At 38.8% G+C, this 14,427-nt stretch overlaps 1 protein-coding gene across 7 annotated transcripts in view; it reads right to left on the reverse strand.

Annotated features, from left to right (window-relative positions):
* LOC106569122 (suppression of tumorigenicity 18 protein) overlaps nucleotides 1-14,427 on the reverse strand; it is a 62,768-nt gene that overhangs the window by 27,122 nt on the left and 21,219 nt on the right. The gene's annotated exons all lie outside the window — the stretch shown is intronic.

Here is a 14,427-nt window from a genome sequence, read left to right on the forward strand (position 1 = left end):
TTAATTACAGCACTCAGAGCATTTCCCTCTGCAAACCAAAAGGGGGGACTCGGAATCATTAGCATAAGAAAAAGAAAAAAGAGACTCACTACTATTTAAGGAAGGCCGGTGGGTTTGTCATCTGCTGAATCATTTTCCTGCCCCCCAACACAAATAGACAAATAACGTCTTGCTCTCTGAGGACTATTTGCCCATGTATGGGGCAGATTTCTCTGGGGATACTGAGCAGAGTTGCCTAATGCCTGATGCGCAGGATTTCTATGTGATTCTCTATGTGCTAATCTGGCTGCTTTGCATGCTGTCATTGGGACCAGCCCATTCCCCACCCTATTCCATCTGCTACCTTTCCCACCACAGAGGATAGGAGAGAATGGGCTGTGACTGACTGAGACTGGGAGAGGAGAGGGCTTCCCAGTCCAACAGTCATGAATAACCATGGCCTCTCACACCGTTTGGAGAGGGGTTGAATGGGGACTGCTTATATGTTGGATCTGTTACTGTGGATCCAACTGTGGTTTTCCCTGCTCTAATACAAAATATAAATGCAATCAAGCATATTATTGTTCATAATTATTGTTCATAATTATTGTTCATCATAGCCATACAAACTACAAGTGGTTAAATATACAAGTATGAGGTTATGTGTGTTGTTGGAAATCAACTTCAAAAAGGTTAGCCATTGACAAGGTCTTGCAGTTTTGTATATTGTTGATACTGAAGCTGCCTGCTACTGTTTAAAACAACTACTACAGGTGTAGGAGCTTTCTTTTTTTAGTTTTTATTTTACCTTTATTTAACCTGGCAAGTCAGTTAAGAACAAATTCTTATTTACAATGATAGCCTACCCCGGCCAAACCCTAACCCGGATGACGCTGGGCCAATTGTGCGGCGCCCTATGGGATTCCCAATCACGTCAGGTTGTGATACAGCCTGGAATCGAACCAGTAGTGTAGTGCCTCAAGCACTGAGATGCAGTGCCTTAGACCGCTGCACCACTCGGGAGCCCCTTTTTTGATCACCCTGCACAGCACGAAATGCAAACGTGTAGTGTATTCACGGTTTAAAAAGGCTTCTAAAGACTTGATTTGCCCTAACAAAAAATGGACCAACCCCTACAAAAACGTCCATTAATTATAATCCACACAATAATTCACATTTCCTGTTGCTGCAGGATTATTTTCCTGCTGTGAGAAACTGGTCAAATTAAGATCCTACATCTGTGCAACTATGACAACTAATACTGTGGCTGATTCCTAAGCCAAACGGTACTTGTATGTCACCATCAATACAAGTGGTGCTGTTACAATTTTTACCCATCCCAACAACTACTGTAAAGCTACTGCTCCAACTAATAGTGATATTCATTAGTATAATAATAATCATCATTAACCTTGAGTCATTCAAATGTCCCCTGGTTCCCAGCTTATCCCTGCACTTGGGACACCCTCATGTAATTAACAGACACTTAGTGATAAAGTAAAACTGAGTCAATGGTACTGGTGGTACTTCATTTAGAAAACAATAAAAGCTTACAGTTGGGTAAGTAAAAGTGTGAAGACCATAAACATGAATTACTTTGCTTACGTTTCCTTTAGATTGGGGCAGATGCAAGATGATAGCAAGGCAAACGAGAATAACACCAAATAAGGTTTTAAAAATGTCAGCTCCCGCATACTCCCCCAACCAACTGCTATGATTAGATGACACTTTTAACATAATTACTGTTTAAAGCTGTGTGGAAACAATGCATGCAGACAGAAGGGCTCTATCTGAACTGATACCATCCATTCTCTTCTCACTGAGCCTTTTCTCTTAACCTTTCTTCAGCAGTATCATTTTGAATTATGGGGATGGGTAGATGCTCTATGCAAGGTCACTGTCTGTTCAGTACCCGCTCCCTCCCCTCCCCTCCTCCCTTGTTTTTGTTTCCTCTTCCAGAGGCAGACTATACGAATGAAGGGTTAAAACTGGAATGAATTTAATTATGGAATGAATGGAATTATAATGCGCCCGCAGCAAGTTTTCCTCCTTATTTATTAAAGCAGCTGATGGGCCAGGTTTGATGAGCCACTTCTGGCATAATTGAGTCATCACACAAAGAGGGTTCCTCGCATTCAGAGAGGTTTTATCAGCAGCAAACAGACCTGATTACTGGCAATTACACTCTGATCTAGAGGAAGGAGAAAAAAGGAGGGTAAATGTGCGGGGTAACTTCTGTGTTTATAGTTTACCCCGGGAATAATTTCCAGATTAATTTGACATGCTAAGTGTTTTCTGTTTCTGCATAATAAAGTGCAAACAGCAAACGATAGATAGTACAATTTACTTTCATATTTCCTTGTAATGAATGTCTAAGTGTATACGGTAAACTGATCATATTTGTATATGTAAAATAGGACCGGTTGGGTTTTTGTTATCCTCCACCGTGCTTAGAATCAGCAATATGTAGTGTTTTTAAACAAAAAAGGTGCGCTTTACAATAATGCTGGTTGCTTGTGTGCAGACAGTGATTCCTTGTCAGTGGAGAGCCAAACTGAGATGGTATATGATGATAAGGAACACAACTGATTTCACCACCTTTCATTGAAATGCTAATTCATTCATAGTGTAAGAGACTATTTTGATAAACAAGTTTTTGAAAAAATTATTTTCATTTGCGGTGCTGCGACCAAGCAGCCATCAGATGCCCTCTGTTTAAAAAGCTAGCAGCTGGACATTAGAATAATAGCTAAGAAACGTTTTAGGAGGGGGAGGGTGAAAGCGAGGAAGGGGGGGGGGGGCTCTGATTTCACTATTCATATCAAAGCCGGCCCTTAAAATTATGGTGATTCTTTTTTTATACAAATACATTTTATAAACTCTTGAAAATAATAATAGGGTAATGTTCCTATAAAAGTAATATATTTAATATTCCTTAAATATAAACAAATGGGTCCCAAGATTTTCAGTTATTGGTGACTTTCTTATGATGCAGAATTAATAAAGATATGATTGAACTAATAGTTTGACCTCTCAAGCAACACCTCTGTGAGCTCCAATTGTACTGAAAATAGTCTTAAGGGCTATACAAGTTTAAAGTATCATACAGAGTAGTTTGCTCTTTGTAACGCTCCAAACTCAACCCATCAAAAATCTCACAGTATACTATACCTCTTCCAATGAAAGATTGTATATTTAGTACCATGAGAAGATGATAGAATGGTGCTAAATACAGTAGAACCAACTGTGGACAGTGACAGCAAATTGGCTAAAGAGACTAACACAAGCTAAGCCAGGTAAGGTATGGAGGTAACCATGCCCAATTCCACGCTATTTCTGTACTGATAATATAAGTTCAAAGAGAGAGTGAGAAGGAGAGAAAATGTATGAACAATCGCCAAAGTGTAGAACACCAATCCATTCACATAAATACAGTAAAAGGGAAACAGAATATCTTCTGATCAGTGGGCACTTTTTACACACCAAAATCCTCATAGAGGGGCGCTTCCGGACTTCCAGAAACAACTGTGATTTCAGACATAACCGTCTCCAATGCAGCCATCCTGGCCGCCAAGCAAAGTGTTTGTCTCATGCCAAATGAGTACTTTTATACGGGGCTCTACAAACTGGCTTCTGTCTTATCACTTCCCCAAGACTGAGAAGCTTCAATAAAGAGAACGAGGCTCCACAGAATTCTTAACAGACAATTAGGAGCCTGGCTGGCCAGCCACTATCGCTTCAATGATTTGTTATGATGGCATAACTACAGGGGAAACTTGTTATTGGAGCCAGTTAGCAAAGCACCCCATAAAAGAGTCAGACGGTGACACCTGCGCTGAGGTGATTTAAAAATCTTGTAATCGCTTTCCAAAGTCATCCCAAAGCCTTCCCTTCTAAACTGAGTTAATCTGGACCAGGTCCACACAGTCACAGTGGCACAAAGTCCAGATTGGTGGTTCTTCTTGTTCCGCCATCAGAGAGACAATGTCTGTATTTTTTTCACTAAATTTGGGGCACTTTTATAGTTATATTATTCTATGAAAGATGGCTTTTTAGATGAATTGCAATTAATGATCAAATATCAATCTCAATCAGAACAGAAATGTTGAATATTCAAAAACAGCATATTGCTTTGTTTTATGGAATGGTTTGTTACCATGCTATCTATAACTACCAAGACTAATTATAACCCAAAGGAAATTAAACCTATATCACAGGATTGCAGCTTCTACACAATCAATTAACACCAACAGTGCCTTCAGAAAGTATTCATACCCCTTAATTTATTACACGTTTTGTTGTGTTACCGCCTGAATTCAAAATCAATTACATTTGTTTCTCTCTCATCCAGATTCAAACAATACCCCATACTGAAAAAGTGAAAACATGTTAATTGAAATGTTTGCTAATTTAATGAAAATGAAACACAGAAATATTGCATATACATGAGTTTTCACACCCCTGAGTCAAAACATGTTAGAATCACCTTTGACAGCGATTACAGATGTGAGTCTTTCTTGGTAAGTCTAAGAGCTTTGCACACCTGGATTGTACAATATTTGCAAATTATAATTTTTTAAATTCTTCGAGCTCTGTCATAGATTTTCAAGCTGATTTAAGTCAAAACTGTAACTAGGCAACTCATGAGCATTCAATGTTGTCTTGGTAAGAAATTTAGCATTATGTTTTAGGTTATTGTTTTGCTGAAAGTTAAATTTGTCTCCCAAGACTGAACCAGGTTTTCCTCTAGGATTTTGCCTGTGCTTAGCTCTATTCCGTTTTTTTATATAAAATAAAAAACTCCAGTCCTTGCCGATGACAGGCATACCCATAACATGATGCAGCCACCACAATGCTTGAAAATGTGTTGCCCCAAACATAACGATTTGTATTCAGGACATAAAGTTAATTTATTTGCCACATTTTTTGCAGTTTTACTTTAGTACCTTATTGCAAACAGGATGCATGCTTTGGAATTGTTTTAAATCATTTTTAAATTTAACCTTTATTTAACTAGGCAAGTCACTTAAGAACAAATTATTATTTACAATGACGGCCTACCGGGGAACAGTGGGTTAACTGCCTTGCCCAGGGGCAGAACGACATATTTTTACCTTGTCAGCTCGGGGATTCAATCCAGCAACCTTTCGGTTACTGGCCCAATGCTCTAACCACTAGGCTACCTGCCGTCCCAGAATATTTTTTTTTCTGAACAGGCTTCCTTCTTTTCACTCTGTCATTTAGATTAGTATTGTGGAGTAACTACAATGTTGATCCATCCTCAGTTTTCTCCTATCACAGCCATTAAACTCTAACGGTTTTAAAGTCACCATTGGCCTCATGGTGAAATCCCTGAGCGGTTTCCTTCCTCTCCAGCAACTAAGTTAGGAAGGGCGCCTGTAGCTTTGTAATAACTGGGTGCATTGATACACCATCCAAAGCGTAATTAATAACCTCACCATGCTCAAAGGGATATTAAATGTCTGCTTTTTTATTTGTACCCATCTACCAATCGGTGCCCTTCTTTGCGAGGCTTTGGAAAACCTCCCTGGTCTTTGTGGATGAATCTGTGTTTGAAATTGACTGCTCAACTGAGCGACCTTACAGATAATTGTATGTGTGGGGTACAGAGATGAGCTAGTCATTATAACTTATGTGACTTGTTAAGCACATGTTTACTCCTAAACTTATTTAGGCTAGCCATAACGAAGTGGTTGAATACTTGTTGACTCAAGACATTTCAGCTTTCATTTTTAATTCATTTGTAAAAAATGTCCACTTTGAAATTATGGGGAAAAAGTCAAGGTGTGTGAATACTGTATGCTATGTTAGTTTGCATCTTTCAAATCATTATTGAACATAAGTTTTTCAAAACACTAACAAGGACTAATTCATTGACAGGTGTTTGGGGGAAAAGAAGTTCCAGCCCGGTCATCACTACAGAGTAATCCTGGCCATTGTTTCTTTCCAAGGAGACCCTTTTCATGCAGGAGGAGGGTTGCCTGAATGCTACCAGGTGGTCGGCAATTTGGAGAAACGTAGTAACCGTTCGAGCTAATCCCGTGCCACAAAAGGCAGGTCTCCCGTGCCCAGAGGCCTCCGGGTGGGAAAAGTTTACCTCGAAAAAACATACACCGTACACACACAGACACACACAGTGTGTCTGAAAGGAGCCAGGCAGCACTGAGGCATTGATTCCTAATCAGATTGCACTGAAGTGAACAGCTCGCATGGCAGCTGTAGTTTTCCCAGGGTTAATTACCTTTCACTGCTCTCTAAACAAGTCAGCTGTTCCTGTCATTAAACAACTCCACTCCATCTCTGCTCCTCTGTCCTGTCCTCCAAACACACACACACACGTTAAGTGTGCACATACATGCAAATGCACGCAAACACACAAACTATTCCCGTCTTCTCATCCTCCACAGCCACACACATCCAAACATTTACAGTACATGGAGCTCATAGAGAGCAAACTGGGAAAAAGGGAAATGACTCCAATAACCACTTGGTCACATTACTAATGAAGAGGTGGCGTCAACGGCTGTTAAAATAGAGGCCATTATCCTTTACTTTCAGCTACAAACATTTATTTCTGTTTATGCAGATGGGACGCTGAATTCCCAATACTATCCACTCGCCCTGTCAAAGGGGGATAATACCAATCTGTCAAGGTCTCATGTTGTTATCTGGCTCCCAATCTTACTAATTGAGTATATAAAAGGAAGTAAATTATCCAAACACACACACACACACACACACACACACAGGCAGGTGGACAGGCGCTTGCACACGAGCGTGCACACGCACACAGAAAGAGTTCAGCTGTGCTGTCATAAATTCTGAAAAATCTCCCAGCTTTCTGAGCTCCATGGCTCAGGACGTTGGGGGAGTTTTAAGTGATTTCACTGTGTGGCAAAATCCCCTGGCCACCTGGATTACAAACTCTAGTCCTTTAACTCATGCCAGTATAAATCCGTGTTAACTGGGATTTACCTCTGGCATATGAATTCTCAGTCTGCGTAAGCTTTGTTTGGAATGAGTTGTACATAAGTATTTTATGCCTTATAGAGATGCCTGATGGTGAATTTCTTATTTTGTTGAAAAAAATGCAAGAAAATTGTTATAAAAGTGTTGTAATTTACTTATTCTAAATGGGGAAAGTAAATAAAATAGTTTTCATTGACCATTTTATCAACATTATTCCAAACCAGGAAAAAGAGTGAAATAATACAAAACCTCTGTGCAGTTAAATGCCTGAAACCATGGCAATGTAGGTTGTAGTCATACATGTGTCAAAAAGTTAGTAATGTGTACTCTTAGCCAGGCTGTTGCTAACATTGATCATGCTTAATATCATGGTGGTTATCGAAGTGATCGTGATATATATAACACACATGGCAGGAGCAGCCCTAGAGGATCTGAATGAAGTATTATGCTAAATCTATACAATCTCCTCTAACACACACAATCTTCTGGGATAGCCGAGTTAAACCCTGACTATAGTATTTTGTACTTAAAGGTTAGCAGGACTGTTTTGTGAGTTTGAACCGAGCTTGCCAGATCAGCAGATGGTCTGTGATTATGATTATACGCATCAATAAAATGTAAATTTGACTTAACTCTAGGGTTTAATAAAAAATATGGACTTTAACCCACTATGCAGTCTGCCGGTCGTGCATGATATTTTGATACAATATAAATGATGTAGGATACATAATATACTTCTATGTAAAACAACCAGCTTAAACCTGTTGAGAGTACCTGCAAGTATAGGACAAGTACAAGGCAGTGACAGGTCTAAATGTCAAATTCAGGAGTATGGTTATACATCCCAAAAAACATCTACATATTGAATTCTCTCGCAATAACAAAATGTCTAAACCAGAAATTAATTTCAGTCAGAAAAAAAAACTATTATGGACACGAATTGAATGCACGGACCAGAGATGTCAATATGAAACTACCATCCTGTAATGGAAAATAGAAGCTAAGGCACAACTTGTAGTAAAAAGTAGCTCTATTTTCTGAGTAGAGCTGTAAATAGAGCTGGTAAGAGACAAAACTACAGTACTTCCATAAAGAAGACATCAGACGTAAGTTCAGGGGGAAAAGAAAAGAGGGTTGCTAGCGAGTAAAGTTACAGTTAGGAAGCAAGCAAGAGGAAACAGCTGGGTCTTGTCCTCTGTCACATTAGCCAACATGTCTGGAAGTGACAGTCTCCTTAGGCACTGCGCTAACCTTTCATGAATCTATTTATCTGTCGAGAGCACTATTTACTCTGAGACTGAAAGCTCTGCATTCACTAAACAGGCACAGATACACTCACTCACACTCTCATACGTAGACACGGAGACATTAACATTTCCGACAGGGCAGAATTGTTAGCCTGACTTACCATGCCCCCGTTAGCCTTTGTTTTGCCTTTCATAGTAACATCAAGGAGGTGATGGTGTAGAAGGACATCGAGGTGGGGTGGGTTGGTAGCCAGGCTAGTCCAGTGTGTCACTGCCGCGAGGTTTGTGTGTGTGTGTGTGTGTGTGTGCGTGTGCGAGGACACTGTAATATTCAACGGAGCCACTAAGCTTTTTTTGTAGCCTTTGTGTCATTCACTTAACGACCAATCTCATTAGCTAGCGGGCTACAATGGGCTGAATTATTTTCTGTGTAAATACACCACATGGTGACCCTCAAGGTAAGAACTCTGAAGGTCATTTTAAATCACATAAAAGATGGAATCCCCCTTAAAAATCTATACCAAAAGAATGAACAGATTGCCCCTAAAAAAGGCTTTAAAAATGGTAGATATTCAGTATGAGGTTTGATGTTGACAGTTTATGGCTTTATGTATTTAGAACACGTGATTATATTTATACATTTATAAGTTAGTGTATGTATGTATGTATGTATGTATCTACGTAATAATAATAATTTTGTGGATGCTTATATTACAAGTGCGCATTATACACGTGTGAAATTTAAATGCGTTTTTTGCAACTCCCTTTGAGACACCCTCGGAGAGTGGGGTCATGGCCAGGGTCAGCCATTACCAATACCGACCCTGGAGCCAATACGGTTAAGTGCCTTGCTCAAGGGCACATCGGCTTATTTTTCCACCCTGTCAGCTCTGGGATTCGGACTAGAGACCTTTTGGTACTGGCCCAACGCTCAAACCGCTAGGCTACCTGCAGCATATGTAGCTATGTATTTACAGTATGTATGTATGTATGTATGTATGTATGTATGTATGTATGTATGTATGTATGTATGTATGTATGTATGTATGTATAGTATCTATGTAGGTATGTATATACAGTATCTAATGTACGTATGTATATACTGTATCTATGTATGTATCTCAGGTACCAGTCAAACGTTTGGACACACCTACTCATTCAAGGGTTTTTCTTTGTTATTACTATTTTCTACATTCTACTATGAAATAACACATATGGAATCAAAAAATTCTTTAAAGTAGCCACCTTTGTCATTATGACAGCTTTGCACACTCCTGGCACTCTCTCAACCAGCTTCATAAGGTAGTCAACTGGAATGCATTTCAATTAACAGGTGTGCCTTGTTAAAAGTTAGTTTGTGGAATTTCTTTCCTTCTTAATGCGTTTGAGCCAATCAGTTGTATTGTGACAAGGTAGGGGTGATATACAGAAGATAGCCCTATTTGATAAAATACCAAGTCCATATTATGGCAAGAACAACTCAAATAAGCAAAGAGAAATGACACTCCATCATTACTTTAAGACATAAAGGTCAGTCAATACCCAAAAATGTCAATACCCAAAGTGCTGTCGCTAAAACCATGAAGCGCTATGATGAAACTGGCTCATGAGGACAGCCACAGGAAAAGAAGACCCACAGTTAGCTCTGCTGCAGAGGATAAGTTCATTAGAGTTAACTGCGCCTCATATTGCAGCCAAATAAATGCTTCACAGAGTTCAAGTAACAGACACATCTCAACATCAACTGTGCAGAGGAGACTGTGTGTATCAGGCTTTCATGGTCGAATTGCTGCAAAGAAACCAATACTAAAGGACACCAATAAGAAGAAGAGACTTGATTGGGCCAAGAAACACAAGCAATGGACATTAGACCGGTGGAAATCTATCCTTTGGACTGATGAGTCCAAATTTGAGATTTTTGGTTACAATCGCAGTGTCTTTGTGAGACGTAGAGAAGACGAATGGATAATCTCTGTGGGTGTGGTTCCCACCGTGAAGCATGGAGGAGGTGGTGTGATGGTGTGGGGGTGCTTTGCTGGTGACACTGTCTGTGATTTATTTAGAAGTCAAGGCACACTTAACCAGCATGGCTACCACAGCATTCTGCAGCGATACGCCATCCCATCTGGTTTGCACTTAGTGGGACTATCATTTGCTTTTCAATAGAACAATGACCCAACACACCTCCAGGCTATGTAAGGGCTATTTGACCAAGAATGAGAGTGATGGAGTGCTACATCAGAGGACCTGGCCTCCACAGTCACCCGACCTCAAACCAATTGAGATTGTTTGGGATGAGTTGGACTGCAGAGTGAAGGAAAAGCATCCAACAACTGCTCAGCATATGTGGGAACTCCTTCAAGACTGTTGGAAAACCATTCCAGATTAAGCTGGTTGAGAGAACGCCAAGAGTGTACAAAGCTGTCATAAAGGCAAAGGGTGGCTACTTTGAAGAATTTAAAATAACATATTTTGATTTGTTTAACACTTTTGTGGTTACGACATGATTGTGTTATTTCATAGTTTTGATGTCTTTACTATTATTCTACAATGTACAAAATAGTGATAATAAAGAAAAACACTTGAATGTGTAGGTGTCCAAACCTTTGAACCACACATGCAGAGATCATCCGTACACCTACTCTGCGTCTCACAAAGACACGGAAGTTGGAACCAAAAACCGCAAATTTGGACTCATCAGACCAAAAGGACAGATTTCCACCGTTCTAATGTCCATTGCTTGTGTTTCTTGGACCAAGCAAGTCTCTTCTTCTTATTGGTGTCCTTTAGTAGTGGTTTCTTTGCAAAAATTTCGACCATGAAGGCCTGACTCACGCAGTCTCCTCTGAACAGTTGATGTTGAGATGTGTCTGTGAATCATTTATTTGGGCTGCAATCTGAGGCTGGTAACTAACTTTTCCTCTGCAGCAGAGGTAATTCTGGGTCTTCCTTTCCTGTGGCAGTCCACATGAGACCGCTTCATGGTTTTTGCGACTGCAAATGAAAAACTTTCAAAGTTCTTGAAATATTCTGGATTGACTGACTTCATGTCCTAAAGTAATGATGGACTGTCGTTTCTTTTTGCTAATTTGAGCTGTTCTTGCCATAATATGGACTTGGTCTTTTACCAAGCTTATCTTCTGTATACCACCCCTACCTTGTCACAACACAACTGATTGGCTCAAACACATTTCAAAAACGAACTTTTAATAAGGCACAGCTGTTAATTGAAATGCATTCCAGGTGACTACCTCATGAAGCTGGTCGAGAGAATACCAAAAGCCAAAGGGTGGCTACTCTACTTAGCCTTCCCTGTAGCTCAGTTGGTAGAGCATGGTGTTTGCAACGCCAGGGTTGTGGGTTCGATTCCCACGGGGGGCCAGCACAGAAAAAGAAATGTATGAAATGTATGCATTCACTACTGTAAGTCGCTCTGGATAAGAGCGTCTGCTAAATGAAAAAAATGTACTTTGAATAATCTCAAATATAAAATATATTTGGATTTGTTAAACACTTTTTTGGTTACTATATGATTCCATATGTGTTGTTTAATAGTTTTGATGTCTTCACTATTATTCTACAATGTAGAAAATAGTAAAAATAAAGAAAAACCCTGGAATGAGTAGGTGTGTCCAAACTTTTGACTGGTACTGTAAGTAAGCAAGTGCATTAGTTTGTTCAAAATTGTTTGAACGTTGCACTTTTTATCATTACAGTATTAACTCTTACAACATTTAATTTCAATTCAGTCCAAATCTTTCATACACAAGTAGATTAAAAAAACATTGAAAGAAATTGTGAAGAAACATGAAGTGAAACCATTCGACAATAAAATGTCAAACAGACAAAGGCTGGACATTTTCAGAGAATGTTCTAGACATTTTACTTATCTTTTCACTATTTCCCTGATGCTGTGTTTCTGGTGCAGCAGAACTATAATTCCATGTAACATTAATTATTGTAAGTACTTGCAGTCATGACAGCTGTCTATAAGCATCAGGGACATGTCTATCGGCCAACTTGACCCTTGTTAGAAAACAAAACACAAAAAGAGAATAGTGCAGCCTGGGACTGTTGTGCAGGGTCACTGGAGATTTTCCAGACAAACGCAGCAGAGGGGAGGGGGGGAAGAATAAAAAGGACAGGCTCAGAATCTCATTTTAACAGACCGCACACAATCTGGGCTCCCACAGAACTATCTCTGCCTGACCGCTTTCTATTTATCCCTTATCAGTGTTTACCAACCGCTAGTTTTCTTTCATTCACACTGTGAGGCAGTTCTCTTACTATCAGTCAACAGCTGACACCGTGGAACAGCCTCAAAGGCAAGAGGAAGGGATCAAAACTAAACCAAAGCTGTTTAAACAATACAACAGAGGAAATAAATTCATAAATCCTAATTCTTCTCAACCCACAAGGGTACAAGCAGATCCTTTATAGTTAGGCCAACAAACAAAACCACAGCCAATGAGGTAACATTACAATCAAGGTAAATTCAAAAATATATTTTGAATAAAAAAAAGAGCGGAAAAAAATCCCATGTAATTTTAATTAGGGACATCGCTTATAGCGCCACCATGTCAAGCATATAAAACCACTCACTAAAAAAACATTACATTTGACATGTATTCTCTTTAAAAAGAATACTACCTGTAATTTATTTATAGATCAATTATATTCAGATGATCTTGGTTAGGTTACTAAACATGTTTTATATAATATTTCAATATTTCCTATTTATCACTAAATACTTCATAGTCTGTGCATCAGGAAACCTCTAACTGCAATATGGCAACCAGGAATGTATAGTCTATCCCAGTCAGACTCATTTTAAAACAGATATAACCTTAAGTAAACTGATCTTCAGAGGAGTACTGCTTTATCATTATATAGAATCCATTGCATATATTTATGTGGGTTTCAAATTAAGTTGATATAGCCAAAGGACAAACATGGGTTACTAAACACAGAGTATTTTCATGCCTCCTTTCTGAAATCCTCTACAGATAGATCTATTAGAGGGCCTACGTTTTAGCCATTAAAAATACTGGTTTTCTGTCAATTCAAGTGATATTTATTTTGCCAAAACAAATCACATGCAGCAAAGTCATAACAAATACATATTTATGTTGTACATTAAGGATTGCAAATGTATTCCCAATCATACAAACATCACAGTTTCTCTGGAATACTGTTAAAAAGTTAAGTAATTAATTACATTTATCCTTTCCCCAGCTGCTCAACAGCAGATGGAACATTTCTGAAACCTTACTGAATTAAATCCACATAATTCATTTCCCTAGATTAACTAAGTGAAGTTTGAGTGGGGAAAAACAGGTAACACAGTACATGTTGGATGGATATTTACCACCATGTTTGCTACTGTAACTCTTTACTGCTTGCAGTGTTTCACAATGCATGACAGCTACTTTCTCTATATTTGACTTGCTCTTCAATCTGGAAATTGAAAAGTAAAGAGTGCTCTTTTCTTGAATAACTCTGTTTGAATCTATTTGTTGAGATATGGAAAGACTTATCAAGTTAAAAGTGACAAAGTTAACAAGTCACAGCAGGGCACTTGATATCCTATAGAACAATAATTTTGTCATCACAGAACTAAATAATCAAGTTTACACAAATAAATAAACTGGAGTTTGTAATTTCACCTCCCCCTCTGGACAACACAGTCTTTATTCTCTAGGTACCATGGACAGCTCCTGTTGTCGTACTGGAGTGCAGGCAAAGAGAGCTAACATTACCCTGTTGTGTAGCAACTGTATTAGTATCCTGCTTGGAGCAGGAAGGGGGCTGCATACAGTACACAAGAGGGTAGATGACTTTACTTCACTTCAATACCATATCATTTGTCATCTTTGTGTTGTTGTAACTGTGGTATTAAAATAACCTCCAAAGATTGACCATATGCTCATGATTTCAGAGTTTTGTCTCAGTATTATTACATCTCCAACTCTTTGTATTGGACAATCCTAACTTTGAAAAGATTTCACCTTGCAGCAATAATTATTATACACGCCATATTATATATTATACATGGAATATTAAATATATTATATTTGGCATATTATATATTACACATGGCATATTGGTCTGTATATCACATTGCCTTCTTGAAATAGAGTTGATTAACAAGCCATTTTTTTGTTTGTTTCAGTATGGTTTTTCAAAAACAAGTCACAAAATGTAATATTTG

The sequence above is a fragment of the Salmo salar genome, chromosome 14, assembly GCF_965601325.2.
Source record: "Salmo salar chromosome 14, fSalSal1, whole genome shotgun sequence".
NCBI classification, from domain to species: Eukaryota; Metazoa; Chordata; class Actinopteri; order Salmoniformes; family Salmonidae; genus Salmo; species Salmo salar.